General features: G+C 26.5%; 1 protein-coding gene across 2 annotated transcripts in view; it reads left to right on the top strand.

The window, feature by feature from the left end:
* The first annotated feature begins 17,684 nt into the window (after positions 1 to 17,684).
* Positions 17,685 to 27,548, top strand: part of LOC148228183 (lachesin-like) — a 174,390-nt gene continuing 164,526 nt past the window's right edge. The window contains exon 1 of one of the 2 annotated variants that reach the window (XM_088199670.1): positions 17,685 to 17,942. The gene's annotated coding sequence lies outside the window, so the exon portion shown is untranslated. The remainder of the gene's footprint in view (positions 17,943 to 27,548) is intronic. The other variant, XM_088199671.1, reaches the window with a different exon arrangement.

Below are 27,548 nucleotides of genomic sequence, written 5' to 3'. Positions count from 1 at the left end.
CGTTGCACTTTTATATGTAATATGTTTTTTTATTTATCAGATATACCTTTTAAAATTCTTTAGACTTTGCCACTCAAACTTACGGATTTAATTTATATTCGATCCCATCGGCTTTAAGATTCTTCAATACTTAAGATTGCATAGTCCCTCACTCGTAAACTTATTTACTTTAAATATTAACGGGCAAAATAAATACATGATTAAATTGTTTCATATAAATTGTGCCTTTCAGTATTGTCGCCTTTACTTTACTGATGTTGCATGCGATTACTACGTTAAAACGTAGCAAAAATCTTGTGTAAGTAATAAGTATAAAAAGTAGTTTTAAGCACATTCTCTGCAAAACCAGCACGTAGATTATATCACTAGTCGGCGGTTCGCGTAAGATATTCAAAAACCATTAAGGGATAAGCATTAGGTGCGGCGCTCTTTGTCAAACACTTAACCTGCTGAGCTAGGGTTTATCCATCCCGTCTAATTAGATGCAGGCCTCGTGAACCGTAATTTATGTTTAACCGCTCGGATTCCACACCTACGTGTTTATGCGTTAACTACACCGTTATAATTGAGCAATATCCCCGAAGCTTAGGTTAATGTGCATTTAAGGACGATATAAAGGCTGGGACGCTGTTTACTCGAACGGTGACCTCGGAAAGTTACCAAGAAAACGAGCCAAATTATCAACGTCTATATTTCATGCAATTAAACTAGTATTTTGAGCTTAACATTTTAAGTTAAACTGTTTTAAAAAATATAAAAGAAAATAACTGCTTATAAGTATATATGTAAATATCCTTCGATTCAACTGGTAGGTCTGTTTTACATAAGAGCTTAGGTATTTTTTGTTACTTTTACAATTAATTCAGATTATCTACTTTTGATTAAAAAGTATTTGTATTGAAGATATGTATAATAAAATACATAGATAATTTAAAGTACTAATATAAATATTTTACATAAAGAGATTTCCCAAATCATAATGATATTTGCTAATAATATTCTAAATTATTTTTTGTTATTGAATGAATATATTTTGAGGTTTTCTTAGTTCGTATCCAGTTTAGGCTAAAAAGGCATTTTAATAATTTATCAAGGTATTAAATAAATATTTCGAATTTCGAAGACAGAATAGCACTAAATAATTTTACATTTAAAATAATATCTAATATTTTAATTAAATTTTATATATTACAATTTTGTAAGCAACATAAACATATATATTTTCGATAAATAAAAGTAATTTCGTTCAAATATTTTCATTATAGAAATAAAAAAAGTTATAATTAATTCGCTAGAAAATGTTTCGATACTCCTGAATTCTTGTTAAATATAAAAAATATCTCAATATTTTCGAAGCTATTTTTTCGGGGAATCATTATGAAATACTATACATTTTAAGTCAGTTGAGTATTTGTTATAATGTTGATTCAGGTAATTAATGCTACCAGTAAATTGAATCATATTTTATGATTCTATTAGATGTACAAAAAATCTACAGTATTTTTCTTGTCACAACAAAGAAAAAAAATAAGTTTAATTCGTTCTAGCAATATGCTCGTAATTTAAAACTCATGTAACATTTTGATAATTTTAGTAAAATTTTACCAAAAAAATTTATATAACACTAACAAGATGTGTTAAGTCATGTTACGTTATTATTTATATTTAAGTTTGGTTTTGTTACAGTTACTGATTCTAAAAAATATGACCTTATACATATATTTTGCATTACTTTTTTATTCAAAAACATATATAATTATTGCTTTAATTATCTGTTAATATCTGTACTAATGTAAACATCGATATTTATGCCACAATAGCAGCAAGCTCTTTTGAATATGTTTTGTTAATTTATATTTAGATATTTGCTACTCGTTTTTAATTAATGCAAAAATAATATTCGAGGGTAGTCTATTAGTTGTTTATGTAAGTTTTATTTTAGTTAATATTGATTTGCTATTTAATAAAATAATTAGTATAAATTATACGATGTGTAAGCATCGGTTTATATAATGAAGATAACTTAGCTATAAAGATACTTTAATTAAAATTTTACACAATGATGCACGATTAATATTTAGACTAGATAAATAACAATACATTAATTTGATCTTTTCTATTAAATATTTTTAATTTTTATATTTTAATTAAAGATATACAACAAGCATTAGAAAAAATGTCTGCTCGACTGTCTTTCTTGACGTCTTCCAAGCATTCGACACGACGGACTAAACCACAAAATTAGAAAAGCCCTTCAGAATAATTTTGAATATATTTAAATCAATTCTTAAAGATCGGTACTTTCGAATTGAACAAGAAGACAGTAATTCAAAAATTAAGAAGATCAACGATGGTTTTCTCAAGAAAGTATACTGAGTCCACTGCTCTACCTTCTTTATCAATGATCTACCAGAAGTTTCAATCAACACTACAGCAACAATGTGTTTCACAACATAAAATAATATATTACTAATTATCTGCATTTACAGTTAGATTGTTATATGAATTATAGAAAAAAAATATATTTAAATATTAGTTATGCGAATCAAAGAATTATTACTATAATATTATTTAATTCAATAAGTATTTTTTCAACTTAATGCAGAAATATTTTTTTGAAGTAATTTATTTAGCAAAAGCAAAAACTTGATATTATTTATTTAAATACAATTTTTAATTTTTCTAGAGTATTTAAAGAAATACACAAACAATATTTTAGATAAGTAGTGAAGCCTTCAAAGAAAATGTGTTACAGCATAATAATAAATTTGGTTTATTCTAGCACATTTTTTATTTAATAATTTTTCTCATAACTAAGAATTACCAACAGGTTATTTTCAAAAAATTTATTTGTCTACACTTTTTAAGAAGTATATTATAAATATCCTGAATAAACTCAAAATGATGCATTATAAATTGTTTCTATCCTCAAAAAATATAGTGCGATGTTGGCACATCAGTAATAAATAATTAATTATTAATTAATAAATAATAAAAATCCTATTCTAATGTCTTTTAAATTAATAAATAATACAAAGCACGATTAAAAAATATTATCATTTCAAAACTATCTTCAACATTAATTATATGACTGTTTAATTTGAAGCTGTCATCAAACTTCACAGCAAAATAATTGAAATATTTTGGAACAGATGTCATTTTCCAAGATGAAAAAGAGGACGATACATTTATATCTTCATACGTTAATCGTATGTAGAATATTACATGCACACAATTTCAATTTCCAGCAGCCCCAATACACACATTGTGGTTGTAGAAATTCTCCGCTCCATTCAAAGGTCAAAGGAGCAGCAACAGCAGCAGCAGAGACGACTGTCAAAGAATATTTTTGCGGTTATTTTTGCACAGAGCCACTTTGTGCATTACATTCCACTTTGGTGCACGTAATCGTCTGCGAGCTGCTCCTCAATGATTCTACAATTGGACCGTAGCCGTGGCACGCTTCATTCTCTACGCCAATGCTACGGCGTAGACGCTAATATTCTCGAGAATGTTTCGTTTGGACAGCTCCCATTAGTCTTTGGGATCGTTGGATGGTTTCTACCTAACTACACAACGTTATTGTTCATTTGTAATTCAAACGCCAAAGCTCTGTTGTAATTAAGAATCTAAACAGAGACCACAATATATACATTTACATCGAGATAAAAAAATATACTTTTTATTGTATTACATTATACCGTCATAATTTATTATGATGATCTTTGTTAAAAAAATAATAATGAAATTAAAAAATATATGGCTTAAGGCATAATTCACCTAATTAAATCACTGATTTTTTGTGCTGGCATATGATGCATATCTATATAATAGATTATCTACAAACTCACTATTTTCTTATAGTCATCTCATCACAAGCGATAAATTGCCATTTACGTAGTTATCACATTACATCCCCCACGTGTCAATTATCTTAGCCCGTCGATGCGTTAAGTGCCGATTGCGCTTAGGAAGCGCTTGACGATCGATTCATTAAAATAATGACACGCCTCGGTTGATTGCGCTCGGCACTAGTGTCAAAGTTCTAAGCTCGAGCTTTCGGCAGAGCTTTAAGCACGTCTGCCCGACGCCGCACCTAATCACGTCTACAGGATGACACGGAAGCGACTGCATACAATCGACGTGTCGACAAATTTAGTCCTTCGCTGGCGAATTACGTCTGGGGGATGGATGAACATTCAGAGTTGCTGGTTTAGGTTTAAGAAATGTATATGTCCACTATTATTTCTGATTCATCAAAATTATTTCAGAATAAAAAAACAGCATTTCATTATATGTTTTAAAATATTAAAAATTAGTAAATAAATTCGAATACTTATATTAAAAAAAAAATCAGATAATTCATAGTTTATTTAACCTTTGATAATACCCAAATAGTCATATTGAATGAACAACTCTTTGGCATACTATTTAGTTATTTTTTCGACATACTATTATATAATATAAAAAACACACATTCATACAAAATTTACTTGGTCGTACTCATACTATAATATTTAAATTATGTATTATATATAAAAATACAAATAAAACCTTTTTTATTAAATACATTATATAAACAATATACAAGTACATCTATACATATCTTATTCAATTAAATCGCTTAAGCAATGTCTTTAACCATTAGAAAATATTTCAATGATACAAATAATTTTACAGACATAATAATAATAATATTTTAGATTTTTAGATAGATTTTTCATACGTTAATAATATAAAAAAATATAGGTGAAATTGGATAGGCAAAAAGAAGATGTATCGGTTATGAAACTTAAGCTTAAGGATAGAGATGACAGCCGAATAAATATTTTGAACAGCTAAGGATCGAGATGGATGTTTGAAAATTATCAACAAAGTAATCGATAACGTCTGAAATCGGACATGATGCTTAAATAATAAAAAGATAACCTCAAGGTTTAAAAAATTGCAGCGTAAGCCAAGAAAATATAAAAGCATACTATGGTCGATGGCCTAAGATCAACTGTCGAAACTTTTAGTATTCTCGGCGCCTAAGAAAATATAATGTTTTTTAAAAGCATTTAAGAAAGCGATTTCTATCTTTCTTAAATAGCAGTCTTAAATTTTTAAACGTTAAAAAGCAACAAACAATGATCTAAGAATCATTGTTATTTTATTTGATGGACAATGCCAATGCAATTATTTGACAAATAATTAAAAAAATCTATGTATGTAAATAACAAGCATTTGAAAAATGTACAAAAACACATATACGTAGATACATATGTATACGCATATGGTACACGGATATAAGATGGGTATGCGATACACGCTTCGTATCTAAAATGTGTCGATAATAATTTGGAAGCACTCGCAATAATTCGCCTCCCTTTTTACGCACACTTACCGCACACGGCTGGGCTATATTACGACGAACCCTTTTTGTGAAATGATCTGACAGAATTCGTCCGCAAATACATAAATCTATGAGTTTTCCCCACGAACGTTGTCAGTGCGCGGACATTGTCAATGTGCGTATTAACGCGGACGCGCATTTTTCACACGACCACACACAATCAATAACGCTTTGCTACATATGTGATACGTCGTAACAATGTTATCAAAGTACTTTGTTAAATTGATAATATGAAATTTAAATAATTCGTTGTATTTCATCTTTGGATTTTGTTAAAAATGTAGTTAAAGATCGTATTACAATACAATAAAAATTAATAGATATTAACGAGCGGACGGGCGAAAAACTCCAAATACTGAATATTTTTTAATAATGTTTTAATTAACAATTTTATAATTCTAGACAAATTAAAATTAATTAGTAAGACTGATCTGATGAAAATATCACAGATATTTTTAATAATAGTTATACGTGTGTTTACAAAAAATGATAACAAAGAATGGTTTTGTATCTAACATATGTATGTAAATAAGATCAACATTTTTTTTGATAGAAGAAGAGAACGCTTAAGATTGGTGCTAATTTGCTATTTAAAAAATTTTTATACAATCTTAACATAATTTTAGCAAAATGAAATATTCAAATGATTTTAACTGATATTCAAACTCAATCAAAGTTTATTTATGTTTCTTACTGAAATTGATCTGCAATTGTGTAATATTAAATAATCTTTTTTTTAAAGTTGTATTTAAATTGTATTATCACTGAAATTAAATGCTTAAAATAATAATAAAATTTATGTAATTAAAATATAAGAAATTTAAATACATTACAAGCTGATACATGAGGCTTTAAATAATTTAAAAAAAATTTATCAAAAACATCAGAGATGTTAGAAACTGGCTTCATATTTAAACTAAGTAATGTAAGTATAATATACACATATAGTTTGTGGGTGGTACGTGCAGTCATCATCAATACGGGAGCTTTTAAGAAGCAGCTTCGGCAAAATAAATACTCTGAGCGTTTCGTACGTCAAACAGGTAAGGCACGAGGGGCCGACGGGTTCAAAACACACACATTGATATGGTAATGGTGACCTTATCGGGGTTTCGTGCTAAGAATCAATAGTAGCAGGGCTGGATCAGGCGGAATGACAGCGTCCAATTTATTGGCCGCAATCTCAGAGGGAGCGAGCTTAAAGTAAGGCGACCAGAGAGAGAGAGAGAGAGAAACGACGACGAACTAATCGTGCATAATGGATTTTTTTATTGGTCTACCAAACGAATGAGACTACTCGATTTTAGACTTTGGATTAGATGAAATATTGTAGAGTAAAATAGATGCTTATTTTAATTGAAATAAAATATAAAAATCTATTACAAAAAATCGATTTTAAAATGGCAATAATTATAATTTAAATTTGAAAAGTTTTAAGAACCAGATTTTACAATCTTTTTTAAGTTGAAGCTATTTTAAAATTTAAGGAAATAAAATAATAGTTTAATATGTATTCATTAAAAAAGTATATTATTGTGTAGGTATTGATAAAAGCAATATTACACAACTGTTTTGTAATTTTTGCTACAAAGATTACTATTGTTTGTTTTTAAATGTTTTTGCTATAATATTGCATTGCATTTTAATAAAATACTTTTAAAAAAATCTGAAATATTTTAAGAGATTGCTCAATTTGTTCAATAGATCGATTTATATTGAATGTTTTACTATGTACTAATTTTTCTGAAAATCTTTATTTACAACATTTATTATAACATTCAAATACCAGTTAAAGTAAACTATGTAAATTGTAATGAAAAAATATATTTTGGAACTACTTTAAAAAAATTAGTTGGGCTTGGCAATAAAGCTATATTATTTGCTATCTGTATTTCTATTCTGACAAAACTTTTATCTTCAATCACCAATCAACAATTTGCCCTGACAACTATTATTTAATTAATATTTTTTCTTGATGCATTTGACAAAAATTTTTTTTTAAAAAATTAAAAAAAAATTAAAAAAAATTTTTTGAAAAAATTAAAAAAAACAAATGCATTTGACAAATTTTTTTTTCCCTGACAACTATAAATCAATTATTATTTTTTCTTGATGCATTTTCAAGTATGAAAGAGTATAATATTAGTATGGTGTATATGAATGCATGTATCTAACTCGTGCATAATATATGTATTTGGTTAAGTTATAACAATTTCTCTGCGCTTAACGTCGTTTCCATACGCGAGGTTTGCATTCTAATCCAGCTAGAGCTTTCTGGCATTAGGAGTTGAGTGTTAACAGCCGGAACAGAGTTTAACATCTAAATTACCAAACCATACACTCCGAAAGTTAAATTTTCAATTGCACCGTGCACATTTACGAAAATCGTTAATTTTTCACGACGCCGTTAATCATTCGGTTTGGCGAACTGCTGAGAGTTGGCCGGCGCTTTAGGAACGATTACACTTTTGATTTATAACAACAACCGTAAAACGTTTTAATGAACACGCTCTTGTATATGGAAAACGAGAATATCACAGATATATGTAATTTATTGTATGAATATACACTGATTTTAAACAAAGTATGTTTCGTCTAAAATCATATGTTACTAAAATATTTTAATTAAAAAAATTAAATATCGCACTATGGGAAAATATGGAATATGCTGCATATGGAATTTTATTATGTCAGCAGTAGGTGTATTCAATATTTTTTCAACTAAAACCGCTTCCAATTTAAAATATTATTGGGATAGAAAAAAGTTAGTTTAGCCTTATCTCAAATTTTTCACAACTACTTCTGTGAAATTAAAAGATCAATTTTTCCTGGATAATGAATGATTAATTTTAATTTTATATTTACTCTAGAAATTGCTTAATAGCTGCAAATTATTTTTTGCGTTCTAGAAATTATTGAAGCACATATTAACACATTGCTGGATAAACAGCACATAGTGCATGTTTTGTGGCTTCAGAACGTAGCGAATATTCGTTACAGACAGTCGTTAATTATGCGATAGCTAAAAGTGGTGCTTTAAATTTATAATAAATTAAACCACCATGTCAGATAACAACATAATGTTTTTAGTGTCCACTAGAGTCGTACCAGTATATAATTTAAAAAACTTGTGTGTACAAGTGATAAATGATTGGCTGTTGGCTAAGGATACAAACAAAATCATTTGAGCAGTTTTCTTGGATTTCAAGAGAGCCTTCGAAACAATAGACAGAAAAATAATGTTGAAGAAATTGGAGAGTATAGGTATAAGTGATATAGTTTTAAGATGGTTTAATAATTACTTATATAAAAGAAAACAAAAAGTTAAAATAAATAATGTATATTCTGAAGAGAAATTAGTGTCTTATGGAGTACCACAAGGGTCTAAATTAGGACCATTGTTATTTGTTTTGTATATTAATGATATAGTTAATAACGTGAAAAAATGTAAAATTCATCTATTTGCGGATGACACATTAATGTATTGCATAGGTGATAACATTAAAGAAATTGTAAATAATTTAAATAATGAATTATGTATATTAGAAATATGGTTAAAGAATAATGTACTTAAATTAAATGAGAATAAAACTAAATGTATGTTTATTAATTATAAAAATGTGTTAGATAATAGTACCAAAATAGTAATAAATAACTCTAGTATAGAAATAGTGGATAATATAAAATATTTAGGAGTAATTGTTGATACAAAATTAAATTTTAAAGAACATTGTAATTACATATTAAAAAAAATTAATAGAAAAATAGGTTTATTATCTAGATTAAGAAATATATTAAGTATAAATACAAAAAAAATAATTTACAATAGTATAATATTGCCCCATTTTAATTATTGTGCAACACTATTAAATATGTTAAATAAATTAGATAAACAAATGTTGCAAAAATTACAAAATAGGACAATGAGAGTAATCTTAAATAAAAATAGATTAACTAATTGTAAAAGTATGATTGATAGATTAGAATGGTTAAATGTTCAAGAAATATTGAGTATGAATGTTTTAGTATTTATATATAAGTTAGAAAATAATATGTTACCAGAATATTTTAATAAGTATTTAATAAGAAATAAAGATGTACATAAATATGATACTAGAAATAGAGAAAATTTATAGATAATTAAGTATAAGAAAACGAGTACGGCTAGGGGAATTATGTACGGAAATTTTGATTTATATAATAGTCTTCCAAGAGAAATCCGAAACAGCAAAAATATAACGGGTTTCATAAATGGAATAAAAAAACACCTTCGTACACATAGAAATAAATTATAATATTAAGTCTTTATTACTGTATATTTTTATTTTTTCTTTCTGTTATGTATTTTTTTATATATTTTTATATATGTTTACTAAATTTGCTAGATGTAAAGATTAGCTATTAAGCTAAATAAATTAATAAAATAATAAAATAATAATAATAATACTATTGAGTGGCTGGATATAAAGCTGAACTGAAAATCCAGCATCGTAAAAAGAAACATTTTTTAAATCACCGCAAGGTTTTCCGTAGCGGGATAATTGCTCTGTAGCTTTAAATGTTGGAAAAGTTAAGTAAAAACGAAACAATTTACATAAATGTTTTATATACCTCATAAACAATCGGTGATTGGATAAATAAAATAATTGGTATATGATTAATGACGGTAAGCATAATAATTATTATAATTAACACCTCCAGCTCCTAAATCAATCAATTTTAATTAAATATTATGTTTAGTTTATGTGTAATATTTCTAACCGCCCATACAATTAACACAGAATAATATTTTTTACCAAGCCTATCTGAAACTGGAAGCGACCTCCTAAAACAATTATATGTAAGATGTAATCAAAGAAAATTAAAATTAAAATTGATCATATGTGTACATATATACAATGCAGTTCATATCTCAATGTGAAAAAGTATTGAAAAAAGACATTACTTTTAACATGTATCAGACTATTAAAAATTGGTCAGACGTATAAGATTAAAAATAAATAAAATAAATTCTAACTAGTTTTTCGAACTTATCTACGAGTTAAACCTATTATTACACAATTTAATCCCAACTCACATTAGACGTGCCGAAGCCTTTCGATTGACTTTCGTAGTCACGTTCTCGAGTGTACACGTAAACACAATGTGTACATTTGACTTTTCCGATTGTTTGTATTGTGCTAAAATTATCTCGCTTCCATCTTGTTCTGAAAGCAGCACTTCTTTCAGACGACTCCAGACAGGATAATACATCACCCTGTCTCACAGGTCGGGGGTATACAATTGCACTCAGATTAAAGCTTTATCCGCGACACTTCGCATCGGCGACGTTATTAAAATTCATTTTTCATCAATATCCATAACTGCGTCTTCTCCTCGAAAAAGCAATATACAGTATTATCTCGCGCGAAGGATCGCATCGGCTATATTATAAGCAGACTCGGATTTTAATATCACTCCTAGTACCACTGTAGTGAGCGATGGGTGAAATACAAAAAAAGTCGCCATTGTGTAGGGCGATCGCGAATTTTCGATATGAATTTTGTGAGAATTTATTCGACGTTTCGTTGTGAACAATTTTCATTTAAAATTTTATGGAAACGCTACAGAATTGATATGGAATTGTGTTTTTTTGGTATATTTTATATTCGACGCCGTAAAAGGCGTCCCAGCGGCGTTATAAAATCTACATCCGACACTGGTTGACGTCGTTACACGTCATATTATATTATTAACAGATTTTTAAACTCTACCCCTTTGGTTGCCATGTTACAATATCATTCATAGAGAAGTAGGTAAAAATTTCCGACGACAATTACAATCTTAAATCATAATATTGCTTACAAAGTAACTTTACACAATCTAAAATGTCTTGCAAAGAATAATAATATACAACAAATTTACCATTAAGATTAATTAACTATATTTTTCACGTATTACTAATTTTATCTATAGCATTTAAATAAAATCGTTTTTGATACTGCAGCTTTTATATTATTTATATAATTTTCGTGTAATTAAAGTTGATCATATGTATAAGTAATAATAAGAATAACTCGTATTTGAATTTGTATTTAAATTTTGCTAATGATTTCAGATTACATCAGTGTGTGCTTTGCACTTATATTTAAATTTCGGTTGAGTTTTCATTATACTCTTTTATAATTCAGTGACTAAATATGATTCAGCAAAATATTTTAATAATATTCTCTAGTGTGAAAATATTTATATTTTTTATTTGTTGCTAAAAACATATTGCTTAGTTTTTACAAATAATATACATTATTTATAAATAATATATATTTATTATTGAATTTTTACGAATTTCTTAGTCATGTGAAAATCTGTTTTATTCCTTATTTGCCTTTTGTTAGGAATCGCTATGAAAATATTATTTATATTTTCTTTTTAATTTAAGCGGTCAAGTAGTAGTAAAAATACAATGCAGATGACTACACCTTATTTGTTAAATAATTAAAAAATCTCGAGTCAATATTTCGAGCGTTTATTGTACACGCGAGAGCTGTTCCCGTTAATTCTCCGCCAATTAAACTCCAGTATCAATTCACTAATTGATTACCGGGTGAAGACGAAGGGCTTCGCAATCAAGTATTAATGCGGCGAGAATTAGTCGTTATCCGATTGGAACTTTATTAGGGCCTGGGCATAGGACGATGGCGTAACAAATCCGCGGATCGAACCGCTTCCATAATTGAAAGCTACCCTTATGAATATCCGCAGTTAACTCCGCGCACTTAATTAACGGCGATAACGTATCGTAACCAATATGTGTAATTTTGTTAATTAAATTAATTATGGTTAAATTTAGAAGAATTTTGCCATACAATTACTAAAAAATAATATTCTACAATAAAGATAATGAATAAAACAGTGTAAATTAATTAATTACGTTTAATAAAATAAATAGAGATGATTAATTACATTGTTTGGTAGTCAAAATTAAAATACTAAAACATGCAGTATTATTATATAAAATTAACTTTATAAGGGAACAATATCAAAAGACTTAATAAGCGTGCTACTCATAATTTAAAAAATATTGAAAAAATAGTGATATTTCTCCCGAAGGTTTTATTACTCAAACTCCGGAGCTATGAATCAACGGAGATTGCAATTCAATTAGTGATATCGAATCGCTGGAGATAGCAGATAAAAAATATTATGATTTCTGCAACGTTCATCTACATAAAACCTGTGTTTGAAGTTATTATATAAATAATAAAAAAGTGAGTGAAACAATTTTTAAATACTATAGACGGGTTTTATGTTCAATATTTAGTAATAAGGTATGTGGTTTGGTGTACCAAAAACTTAAGCATGTCAGCCGTTATTATTAACTTTAAATATAATTCAAAAAAGGTAAGGTTAAAAGATAATAGCAATATTATATTTTTTTAGGGTTTAATATATTTTAATAAAAATTTATACAAACTTATATATTGTGTGAAAGACTGCATTGTAGATCGTCGTCGGCCTAATGTTATCAAGATTTGCAAAAATGATGATATATGCAGCCCTCAGGACCTGGACGTTTTATTGACGCCCCCATGATTGATTGTGTGCAAACACGGCCGGCATTTTGATCTGGACTGGGATGCTGGCGGTCAGGGGTGGGGTACGGGAGGGGGATCACTTGGGACGTTCTCAGAAGATATTTGACATGGAAAGTGTCCCCGGTATAGTCCTGTCATTTATCACACGGCAACTTCCGAGGATCCTGTGTATACACCCAGAAGAGATAACGGCCCCCTGGCCATGTTTGCGTTGGCCGCCCCTGACAATTAACACGTAACGGACGCCAATTAACCGACAGGCTGAAAAAGTGATTAATAATATAAACACGCTCGTAATAAACTATTATATATTAAATAAGGGTGAAAAATGTTAAGGAATAAATATTTACAAATTAGTGTAGAGTGTTGCTGCTTAACAACGAAAATAATAATTGTAAATAAATGAATATAAATATTTTTATTTTTATTTAAAACATGATTTTTTGGAATATTATTTTTTTGCTTTCATTTATTGTTTTATTTATAACAACGAAAATTAAAAACTATATATTATAACTAAAATGTGGGAGATTCGACCAGCTGCAATGTTGCTAAGGTTCATACAAACGAGCATTTCAGATATTAGTAAAAGGGAATAGCAACTCGTTGTGACAAAATAAAAAAAAAATAGTTTCTAAAAATACATGCAAAATTTTTTTTTTAATATAAAATAGTTTAACAGCAAAGGTTACATATATATAATATATAATAAAAATTTAACATGTATTAGTCTGATTTGGTTGTATAGATACACAATTCTAGTAATTGAGGTAGCAAAAGTAATAATTACGTAAGTACTGATTGTCACATAAAAAATCTTATTACATATTAAAAAAATATTTATTTAAGCGTATCATATATGGCACAAATATTAAAACCTATAAAGTGATATTTATATTAGGTAAAATAAATATTTTTAAACCAATTTAAAGCTAACTAAAACAATTAATTTTTTAATAATTTGTTTGGTGATAAAATAAATTTTACACTCTTTATTATAAAAAAATATTAGACAGTCGTAATATTATTTTTTTTTTTAATTATTATTATTTTGGTTTTTGATTAGTATTTAATTGGCAATAAGAGGCAATAAGATATTATATGTAACAAGAATTGATATGTGATTCTTCGACATTCAATAAATGATGAGAGGATTTTAACATTGTACTATTAATGGTATGATTAATGATATAAATCTTAGGGGGCGTAGCCCTAGGGGTGGTTGACCTCGCGGCCAATGAGACTCTTCGGTAAATCCTATTAGATTGTTTATTGAGTTATAATTACAATTTTGACTATGGACGATTACGGCGTGACGTTTCTCGCGATGAAGGTGATCTCAGGGCTCTGTGGCTGCGTGCGGTGAGTGTCAGGTCTGTCGGTGAGGGCGCGTGGCTGGTTCCTCTGGATGGCTGCTGGTAGATCTTTTCTCTCTGGTCGTCTGCGTTACTGGCTCTCCTCCGTCTCTTGTGGTGCCATGGACCGTCTACCCTCTCCTCGTCATAGTCCGGGCTTACATCCTTAGGGGGATGCACGCTAGCTGACCAATCCCGATTGTGCATCGATCTCCTAACCCTGCAGTGGCTTCTTAAAATTCGGGAAATCGGATGTGTACTTTGAAAGCGAGCTTGGCTCCAGACTTTCGAATTCTTCGGAAAGGGTTTGCATTATGGTGATTAACTGTTTTGTCACAAAAGAGATTCTCTTAACAACCCGTGTTGTGTGGTCAAAAGAAATCCCCCTTGTGCCATGATGGTTTGTCTCATTGTTAATAAATGAACGTTTTTGGTCACGGTCATTAACAATGAGACAATCGCCCTTCTAAATGTGCCTATATGTGTGGTCGCCATAAAATATTCAAACATTAAAATTGCTTTATTGTTAATCATAGTATATGTTTGTCATTAAACATAATTTTGATATTTTTTGAGTGAATTAATAGAATCGATATCATCATTGCATAAACAATCAGATATATTTTTATTGAATTGTTTTGGAAAAAAAAATCCTAAAAATATATTTGTTTTTAAAGCCCAATATTCACAAATACTCATTATAATTATTAAAAAAATCAGATATGCAAGATATTTTTTTGTTGCTAATATACAATTTATTTACTTGAAAATATAAAATTCAATGATTTTCTTTTCATTTATTAAAAACTCGTTTAAAAGATTCTTTAAATACATATATGAAATATAAAACAGTATAATATACTTTTAAACATGTAATGAAGTAGGAAAACACTAACTTTAAGGCAACAAATTGTATTAATTTCTTCTTAGAAAAGAAATGTTAGTTTTATGGAAAATATACAAAATTAAATAAATATAAAATATATATTTTTATTTACTTTTCCCGAAAAAAAATTTTAATTAATAGGCTATTTAATTTATAATTCATATAGAGCTATGTCTTTCCACGCCCACTTTTGATTTGCATTAATTTAAATTCCTGGGGCAATTAATCCCAAATTCCTGGCCTGTTTCGCCCCAAATTGAGTTTATCTCGTATGCATTGGCGCGTTTGTTGTTTCCCTTGTCGCTTGTCTTCTCGCCCAGTAAAACTGTCGAAACGGAAATAAATCCGAGACGAACGACGAAAAAAGAACGTTTCCATTTAATTACGGCGGCCCCCGAAAAGGAATAAATTCATTGCTTTATTTTAACAAAGTACGCCTTTATAGCGCGCATGCATTAAATCCGACGATCGTTATATGCAGACAGTCACACTTATTGAAACTAAATCTTAGCACTGGCCGGAGGCCAATTGAATCTCCTACTACCAATACTTCGTAGGGTATATATCTCTCTTTCTATCCTAAGCTTCTATTGTTTTGCAAATGTACGTGTTTCTAAACGTTTAAGGGTTACATAATAAATAATTGTATTTTTTAAATTCTTATATTTAATAATATTTTTTTAATATTTATAATAATGGTTTATAAAAATATGGTTATACGATATAACTAAAAATAGACTGAATAGAGTTCCAAGATATCGCTATATTCTGACTGTATTGTTAGCCATTTCATACATTATTCTGAGTAAAAGCTTCGCTCTTATAATATAGTGTCACTCAACATGAGATATTTTATATTTTAAATGTTATCTTTATCTTAAGTTTGTATATGGAAGAAAATGTAATATGCATATCAACGGAAAAGAACTTTTACGCATATATTTATTATATATGCGTAATATTTATGTATATTTATACGTTATATTTATATATGTTTTACAACATTTTTGAAATAATTTTATACAATAACAATTTCTATTATTAACTGTAAAAAGAGAGCTTACGATTTTTTTATATAAAAACAACGTATAATATAAATTGTGATATAAGACGAACGTTAATGTTGTTATGTTCTTAGTATTATATATAAATAATGTAAGTTTATACAATATTTAACAATTTAAGATATACGTTGTTATTGTATTAAAAAATTGCAAGCATAAAGATATTTTTGATCAATGAATCATTTATATGTTTACATACCTATATTGTTATACTGTTTTTAATGTTAAAAATCTTTATTAGTTTATTTTTATTTATTAATAATTTTTGTTATACTTATTTCATCACATAACACATATATGGATGATAGCGCCTATTCAAATCACCTTCTAAATATATTTTTACTCTATTCCTGTATACTAGAGGTTTCAAAGCTATTGATTTTGCTTTTTTAATAGATAAATTGGTTTTACCTGTGTATTTTTTTATTACAATATTTTTATAAACATTCTTTATATCATGAGTTTTACCTTGTACTTTAAAAATCACACATATAATGTATGTTTTGATTTTGCAGCAATGATAAATAAATATAATTTATTATAAGTTGCAAAATAATTTTATTTATATGAACAAGCAAAAAAAAACACAAAATTTTAGACAAAAATCGGTAACTATAAATTTGTAATTTGAAGAAATATCTTGAATGATGCATATAGAAACCCAAATTATTAAATGAATGTATAGTTTTGCCACAACGAAATAATTTGAAGCAATATATCTAACATTTAATAATGATTTAATAAATCAATAACCACAAAATAAGTTTGCCGTCTTGATTAAAATAAAAGGTTAATTTGTTTTAATAAATATTATTGAATTTTAACAATGGTCAATATTAGGATTTTATTTTTGTAAGTAAAATTTTATGTTTCACCATAACCATATATAATACAAACCATTAAAAAATTAAAAACCTAATATGATCTATGTGTTTTATTGTATATGTAAAATAGTTACAAATTAATTAAAAGTTTTAAATAGAAAAATTGTTAATAATTATATACAGTATAAGTTTTATTAATGCAGAAAAAAGTGTTTTAATATTACTTTTTAATTTTTTTCTTTTTGATTATAAACCAAAAACAACCTATTTATATCATTGATCTCTAGATAAAATTTTCACCATACTTTCTGCATGACTTTTATGTTTCAAATAAGTCTTATTAATATATTAGTTAGCTCACAATCAGCAATAATATTTTTATAAACACCTAAAGCCCCCATATATTTATTTTACAGTTACTGCCATTCTCTAAACTTTTCAATTCGTGTAGATTTATCTCTCACACATTATTAATAATCAAGTAATCCCACACCGAGGCGGATGCAGGAGGATGCACCTTGCAGGGGGCGCTTGCTGCGGACGCAGGCGCCCCTCTACGCCGAAAGCTCTACGAAAGCTCGCAGCCAGTCAGTCTGTCGCGGACGCCGGTTGAGCACGCCTGCCCGCCGCCGGGTCGAGAAAGTTGTACGAAACTTTTCACAGCGCAACGAAACGAGACGATGAAAAATGACGCTCGCCGTTTGCACCTTTCCGAGGTGAATACGACAAACGCGATTGAAAGCTTAAAAGCTCGAATGTACATCAGATGAGTGAGTGAGTGTGTGGCATGCGATTTTTAATGGATTTTTTGAGTTTTGAAAAAATTGGAAGTGACAGAAATTTGGTATGTTTTAGTGATATTGTTTATATCGATATTTATATTTCTAATTATTTTAGTTTTAAATTGTACTTGTTGTAAAAAACATATGAAAGTATTTTAAAAACATGCGTTTTTTAAAAATAAATGTAAAAACTTTTATAATAACTGGCATTAATGCCTTAAATTAATGATTTACAATATTAATATTATAAATTTTTATAGGAATAAAGTTAAAAGTGTGCAGTAAATAATCAAGTAGTTTAAAAATAAATTAATATGATAAATAAAATAGTGAAATAAAAAAACAATATAGTAAAGACCAGTTATTTTCCGTTCAATAATATTTTTTTAAATTTATAGATTATTAATTTAAGTTATAGTGCTAATATTAATATTTTTAATTTATATTAAAATATATTTTTAACATTTGACGTTTTTATAATTTTTACCGATTTTTTCTCATAATGAATTGTACTATTTCTCAGCATTATTATTTATATAAATATAGTATTTACGAAATAAACTAATTATTGATTATTTTTTATTATTATAATTTACTATATTAATTTTACACTACATGTTTTATGAATAATAATAAATAACATTAGAATCAAGTGTAATTTTTAAGGAACGCCGCTGATTATAAATATTTAAACTTTATAATGAACCGATTCTATGTGGCAAACAATTTAATATATATTTATTTCTATCATAATAACATAGGATTCTGAAATAAACGGTTTTATTTATATTAATGAAGATGAGCTAAAACAGCATTATTGTCATTTCAACTGCGTGGTTCAAGCACTTTTAAGTATTATTAAAAAACTTATTTTTATTGTAAAAAACATGAAAATAATAATTTAATCAGTACTATTTTTTATTCAGTTTATTTTGATGCAAGTTTTTGTGCGCAATATTTTAATTTCGACTTATATGTACATATATAATAATACTCAAAAAAGAAAACAATTTGTAACATCTTCTGAAAATTTTACATAAAATAATCTATTGTGATTTTTAAATGAAAACAAAATAACCATGAAATACGTAGTACGTTTCACAAATACCCTGCTGGGAATTCAATATAAGGATGTTGGTAAATTATTAATTTATTTAAATTTAATTTAACAAAATAAAAATATTAAATATACAAATTTCTATTAAAAGCATTAGATTTTTTTATGAAAACTAATTTTTGTATAATATGATATTATATTATATTTTATAAACAATATGTACCAAACTAAAAATATGACTAAATATAAATTATGTGAATCTAATTACTTGAACTCTATATTTTTATTTATATAAATTATTCATAAGCTTTCACAAATTTAGATATTGTTTTTATATTTATAATAGTTATTTACAATTAACTAAAGAGTGTTAAAGATAAATTAAAAGAATTAATACGAATTGTTAATACAATAATATATGTATTGAATTAACAAATACTGATTTATATAAATTAGTACACAATGAAATAAAAATAATATAATGACATATTTTAAGATTTATTTCAGTATATAACATATAAAAATAAAAAAAAACATAATCATTTATGCAGAATAAATAAAATAGTTAATAACGTGGCTTCAAAGTTTACCATTAAAATTATGTTATATTTATTTAATGATTTTCAGTTTTGTACATATAAATGATAAGGTTTATTTAAAAAATTCTAATTTTTAATTTAGTTATAAAATAGTGGTTTTATAATCAGGTTTTAAGGTCTTACAACAACAACTTATTATTATTGTTATTTAATTATTATACTTATAACTTTGCTAACACCTACACTAAAAAATATATTTTTGTACAAATCTTTTTAAAAACAATGTAAGAATTTAAAATTCCAAAATTTATTACATTTTTGGTTACATTGGATTATGTTTTATCATAGGATTAATATAAATAAATATTGCTTCTTAAAAATATATTTGAAACAAATTATACATGGACCTAAATACAGACTAAAAATATTTTTAATACGTGTTTTTCTACAATATTATTTTTAAATTATTAAATAATAATTGAAATTAAAGCAGTTGTATACAGAATAAAGCAAAATACTTAGAATGGTGTATTTACCAAGCCATTTTGTAGCATTTTCGGATTTCTACAGCGAATCGAAGCCCGCGAGCCAAATATACATTAGCTAATTTTGTCATGTCAATGAATGAATGACGGGTTAAGGGATGACAAGAACTCAAAACCTCTAGCCCTTAAGATCGGTTCTTCGAGATCAAATTTTGATGCTCGTCAGAATTATATGTCTCGATTGTTATGTTTCAAAAGGATGTACGTTATTATTGTGATAATTTTAATATATTGAAATCTTATTAGAAACTAAAATAAATAAGAATTTGCCAATCCTTGTTTCTCTAAAACAAAAAATAAGTATCATCTGAAAATAAATAAATATATTACAGTACACAATATTTTGTATAACATATAAATGTAGATATTTATGTTTTTGTTTAGAAAACTTTTTCTCTGACATGTTACTTGAAGATCAATATAAAATATTACAAATAATAAAATTATAATTTATTTTTTTATAAATAATTATGTTTGTCGCGTGGCATTTGGAAAGTTTAACAATGCATTATTTATTATTTTTTATACATACATATTTATAATTTTTTCAAGTTTACATGTGACATTTAGTTATAAATAAATAATCTGCTGGGATTATTCTATGTCATTTTTTCTTTAAAGTAACGAAAAATCGTTTTGTACGTGAAGTTATGTCCTGATAATAATTAAAGCTGTTATTTAGATTAATGCCCTCATTACAAATAATTAAAAATAATAAAACCTAATAGTAATATATTAAATACAATGTGTTTATTATAAATATATGTTACATATTTATAATAAACACAATATCTGCATGAACGTATGATACACAAAGGATAATTCCAGAGGGCAATAACGACCCCTGATGCTGTCAAATACACACGCATTATTATAGCGCCGAAATCAAAACGTGGAACATTATTTATTACACATAATAAATGTGTAGCATCGGCTTATGAAAAATTTATTATAGAAATATTTCGTCGTTTATTTTTATTGCCGTGACGGAATCATATAACGCCGTATTTCAGAAAGACAAAACTCGCAGTAATTGTATATCATCAAATGCGAATAGTTAAATGTCCGTTTTCACGTTTGGCGTTTTGTTATTAATCGATACAGTTTGCTTTGAAGTTAAATTTTCTTTGTCGGACTAGTTTATTTTTAGCTTAACCAATGTTAATTGTACACGTAGTTAAATTGAGTCATTAAAAGTTAAATCTGAATTAATCCATTGAATATGAAATTAATTTTGTAGTTATAGCACACTTTAATTTAACGATTCAAGGTGTAAATTCAAGAGCCGTAAGAAGATATTGATAATGACGCTGAAATAAAACGGTTCATCATATAATTATATTATATATGAGTATTTTAAACTAATAATAAAAATGTATTATATTGCATAAAACATATATATTCTTGTCAAAAATCTTTGACTGGAAAAATATGTTAGAGTTTAATCTGCAATTTTAAACTCACATATTTTCGAGTAAATGTTATTCCAGTGTTCCACTTCAAATATATTAAATTAAAGTTGTAATGAAAGCGCAAATTCCACTTATACAGTTTAAATTGCTTCTTTTATTACAAACCAATGTATGTCTTTATTTTAAGATACTAAGAAGTTAGTATTAGTTTTTACTTAAATTTGTAAAAAAATAAAATATTTAAAAGTAGCAATAAAAACATGTTTAAACTTTATAATAGTCAAAATTATGTAGATTGCATTTTAAAGGCACCGGTTTATAATAAAAAAATAAAATACATTATTTGCATATTTTATTATCATAATCAAATTATAATAATTTATGTTTTAACTATGTTTATTATTTTTAGATAAATTAAAATAAACTATTAAAAGCTATTTTAAACTTAGTCATAGTTATTTTTTCATTGCATTAATCGAAAGAAAACATTTTGTGTTTAATTTCCAGTGAAAATTTAAACAACGCTATTAAAAATATACGAATATATTTTTTTGGGTTATACATACAATGATAAGATTATAAACAATATTGCTTTTAAAATTGTTTAACTTTAAAACTGATCTAAATTATAATACAAAGCAGGTACAATGTAATATTATGAAATAATTTTAATAACATTTATCACAATTATGACTTATTGTATAAATCAAAAATAAATTAATAAAATCTGTCATCTATAGCTTTAATATATCATATTTTAAAAAGTCATAATAATATTGAATAATTTAAAGAATCATAAAAAAGTTTAGTTACATTTAGAATAAATAGAATATTTTTAAGATATTTTTACATAATAAATGATACTTTCATAGTAATATTATTTTGTATCATAATAAAACATATTTTACTGAAATAGAATTATATTTAATATTTTTTATAATTTTAAATATATTTTTAAATGCTAGGAAAACGACAATATCGTTTAAAACAAACCATAAACTTTACTATATATTTAATCCGTAAAATAAAATTGTCAAAGAAAAATATCATATTTCGTTTCGGCTCACATTTTTTATTAATTTATTTTTTACCTATTGAAAATATCAATCTCACCTTAATTTTATTGTGTCCTGTTTGTAATACATTTTTTACAAAAAATAAAACGGTTTTTTACAGCAAATCATGTAACATCATTACGCCCCTGTGAAACGTTTCAAATGACAAAAATAAATAAAAATCCGCTCAAACGCGATGCTGCGATATTATTGACGGTTCTTTGTATTTTTTTCCTCGATCTAATAATAAACATTAAAAATTAATTATAAAGAAATGTGATCATTTATATTTATATTAATTATTAAAATTTAAAGTAATTAATTACTATATAAATAAATTAAAAAGTGTCTTCCTAAATCAAGTATTTAAGTAATTTTTATTTATCTAATACCTGTCAGCACAATTTTGAGAAGCTGAAAGATATTTAACAATATATTTATAAATATTAATATTTTTTTTAATAATGCAATATAAAACATTAGCTGCGATGTGTCTTATATCTATATTATATTTTTAAAATATATGATAATGTTTAATATAAGTAATCTTTAATTCAAAACATGTAATAGGCGTCATTTTTGATATACAAAATCAAAAATGGTAAATAATATTGATTATTTATGGTTAAGATTAGGCTAAAAAAATATAAATGTATAATGTTTAGTATATACATTGATTCCTAAATAGTTAAAATAATATTACCCAATTTAGTCGTTAATTAATATAGCTTTTAAAATAATAATTAAAGTTTGAACTTTCTTAAAAGCTAGGTTTAGATTAAAAAATAGCTATAATATGGCAAAGATTCTTATTTCATTCCCTTAATTTTAAAATACATTACAATATAATATTTACGTAATCACTGTGGATTTAAATAAATATCTTTTAAGCCATTATTTCTTCGTTATATTGATTATTTCACCTGAATTTTAAAAGGTTTCAAGTTTTTTTCTGTTTATTTATAACCACTAAAATTGTATTATATTTTTCATTTTACTGTAGCAAATAAAATAATCGTTACTATGAAAATGGTTTTAAATCAGTGACATTTCAAGAGAGCTTTAAAACGAAACCTAAAAGTTTTAAGTAGTTTGGTATTTTTATAAGTATGATAATATAAAGCAAAAAATAAAAATTATAATTTTTAATTAAAAAAATAGAAAGAGTATTACAAAAATTCAAGTTGACACCTATTTGAAAGTACTCAAGTAATTAAAATTAAAATGAATTATAAACAAGTAGTCATTCAATTTATGTCACTGATTTACAGACATTGATTTTAGTTTGGTGTCATAACTTATTTATTAGCTGTTGATTGTTGCTTGTGTTTACTATGTTGTAACACTTTGAACTGACGCAAATTTACAATAGGTTAAGAAAATCAATTTAAAATTTTAAATAATCAGTTAAATGATACATTGATATGTTATTTGCCAAGAGTTAAATGGCTTAAATTATGATCCCAACAATTAATGCTTTTGATACCGGTTATTATTATTTTAAACCGCGACGTATACGGGAGGTAAAAAATCCGGAACGTTGCTAAAAACGCGATGCTGCCCACTGGGGAAACATTAAACGTTTTTTTACACCCCGCCTATTAATAACAATAATAATAAAAAATATAATAATATCCATTAATAAAGTCGGCGACTTAACGAATGATAATAAATATCGCGCTCTCTCTCGGAAACGGCAAACTTGGGCTATTAATTATCTCGTATCAAATAAAACGGCGAGATAAACAAGGGACGGGCCACTCGACGGGCAAGAAAGTCGCGTTAACAACTTGAAAGTGGGTAAAAATAAAACTTTTCACGTAAAATATGTATCGTGACGTATACGTGAGGATGCTTACGTAGGTATAGAGTTCTACTTATGATCAACGGTTGGGCTAATTTTATTTATGGCCCGACACTCGCCGCGAATAATGGACACAACTTTTTAATACTCTCACACTTGCTAGAGTCTATAAGGGAAACCGACGGTAAACCAACACAATCGTGTCTTTTTATTTATGATATATAAGATTTTTTTATGGAATAATTACAACACATTTTGTGTGGTTTTAATGTATTTTTTATTTAACTTACTATTTATTATAGTATTGTTTTGGTGCGTGATACATTTAACTGGTACTTTTCTCTATAAATATTAGATTATATTTGTACTATTTAATAAAATTGGCAAGGTGTATTTTATATTATCATAAAGAAAGTATGTTTATAATACGTGGGGTGGAGTAAAAAAATCCAAGTCTCCCTCATTGCGGAAGAGCACGCGGGCGTAGCGGAAATTGCTCGAAATGTCACATGTATCCTTGTTAAGGGATGATGATGACGATTGCGCTCGTAACTCTATATAAAAACCTGCTTGACACTTATGGAAGTTGAAAGTTAAACCTTGGTTTTTTATGCCTACTCCCTCTTTCACCAAGAAATAATAACAATAAATTCACATTAAAAATAATATATGGGTTAATCAGTTGAGGGGTAGAGAAAAGGCAACGATTTTTTTATTATGATTTATATACTGAATTTAGAAAAGGCTTTATTTAAATAAAATTAGATAATATATGTATATTTGATAAATATATAACGCTAATATACAGAAAGTTAATAGATATATGTTTGTCTGAAAATATAATTAATTATTGGTAGGATGAGATTTCAGTCCTGTCTTTGCAGCGTTTATTTTTATTAGCGAGTAAAAACAGGATTTTCACCGAAAATCGGCATTTTATTCTCACGTTATTTGTATATTCACAAAACTCTCAGCACTTTTTTTGAATACGTATTTTTATCTTTAACTGATGACTTGAAACCCATTACTAAAATCTCATGAAGAAATAGAAAATGCCATTTAATATCTAAATAAAAAAATAAAAGATACAGCAGAGAGTCTTTTATTTTAGAAAAGCATGAATAATTAAGGTACTTAAAAATAATAAAAACCAAGTCCTTGAAAAAAAAAGCTTATAACAAAATGACAATAAAAACTTTAAAAACTAATTACACACGAAAAGAACTAGGTAATCCAAGAAAATCTTTAAAGCCTTAGTGCTACAAATTCCACAGAATACTCGCTTTGAAATGTTACAAAAAGAATACGAATTTTCTAACAATTCCCTTCTACAATCAGACTTAATAACGAAAAATGGTTCAAAGACGATAGATAAAAAAATAAAGATTTTGGCGATAAGTTACTAAATACATTTAAAGCATTTTCTAAGAAAGACACATGTGAAAATAATTAATTTTAATACAATAAAAAAAGTTATTTTCCAATTAAAGTATTTAAATTATAATATATTTTCGATATTTAATTTATTGTTTTATGACTAAAATACTGACTAACTATCATACTTTCGCTGTATTAATTTTAATTTGTAAAAAGATTAATCAAAACATGTTTTATTTCATTTTTACTTCCAAAAATTGAACTTAAAAAAAATCCTGAAATTAAATACGAGCTGGCACTACCTTAACCAAAAAAAATACGCGTGCAAAAGGTTAAACAATTTTTTTATGAAATAAATAAAATACAAATGACAAAAAAATAATGCCAAGAAGACACTGGAATATGACCTAATAAGCAGAAAAGTGATTTAAGAATTGCCTGTCATATAAATGACTACCATATTTAACTAATATTTATATTAAACTACTTTCAAACCCAATAAAAAAATTCTCAAATTATTATTTCACTGAAATCAGGAAAAAATATAGTCGATATTGCCTCTTATAGAGTGATAAATATCTCACTAGCTTTGTCAAAAATATCAGAAAAGTTACTATTAATAAATACATCAAACCAATAATCAATGAAGTTAAGGCTCTTACCAAATCATCAAGTAAGATTTAGAAATAAACATTATACAATAATGATCAGTATGGACTTTAGTTTACCTTTGCGTGTAACAGTTTACAATCGATCCATGACTTGGTCAGCTTGTAAATAATAAACAAGTTTAGCTTTCACGTTAAATAGTTATTGTTGGCTTATATGATTTTAATTTTAACAAGCTTAGCCTGAAATTTGTTTTATAATTAGTACTGTCTGTTTTTTTTAAATATAAATTATTAATAGTATTCTCAAAGTACATAATTATTATTTTCGTATTTTCATGCTTAATAAATATGTTATTGTTGACTCCTTAATATTACCATAATTAAAATATTTAAAAATTCCATGTAAATGCATTGTACGGTGAACTCGTTAAAGATGAATTATTTGCATAAACAAGTCTAAATTAAACAACATTTTGATTAGATCTGAATTAATACTGGCAGAATGATAATTTTTGTATTTACATTTAATTAAAATACAAATTACTTTTGCTCGTTTCGTCGAATGAAGATATAGTCAGAATCAAAAAAATATAACAACAATAATAATAATAATTATTATGCTCTTAGAGGGTTGTTCTGAGAAATAAATAATAAATATTTAATAACTTGCTTGTGTTTTATTTTTCAACATCGATTTAATGCCCCTGGGCAAATGTATGTGGAAATAAAAAGTCACGAACGGACAAGAGAGATGACCTCTCTCTCTGTTGTATAAATATTATTTAAGCGAATATTGTTTTTGGTCAATTACACAATTCTTTAGCCCAAAGATAAACATTTGCCGTCGGCGAAAGCTGCAAAATTAAGTGAACAGTTTACGTGACTCACATGAGTTTAGTGGCAGTAAAATCAGCTTTATTTGTAAATATTAGAATTAAAAAATATTCTATTTATATATTTTTAAACGATATATTAATAATAATATTTTAATGATTTAGATAAATATGGTAAAAAAAGCAAGGATCAAAATTTTATATTTTTGTTATGTTATTTTAACGTTATCTATATATTTATTTGTTTACGTTCCACCTTTTAAGGTTGTTTTGTTATATACGTTTATTTATAAAAGATATCCCTCTTAAAATATATAATACGTTGCTATTATATTTTTTTAAATAAAAACATATTTTTCCTTCAATGAAATCAATAAAACAATGGCTCAATATTATTTTTTATATTCTTAAAGGTATTATTTTCAAAAATGATTA

Source organism: Plectrocnemia conspersa, unplaced genomic scaffold (assembly GCF_051122295.1).
Source record: "Plectrocnemia conspersa isolate PC_06_02 unplaced genomic scaffold, ASM5112229v1 ptg000012l, whole genome shotgun sequence".
Lineage (NCBI taxonomy): Eukaryota > Metazoa > Arthropoda > Insecta > Trichoptera > Polycentropodidae > Plectrocnemia > Plectrocnemia conspersa.
The sequence above is the reverse complement of the archived record's forward strand: the minus strand, read 5'-3'. Positions and strand labels throughout refer to the sequence as shown.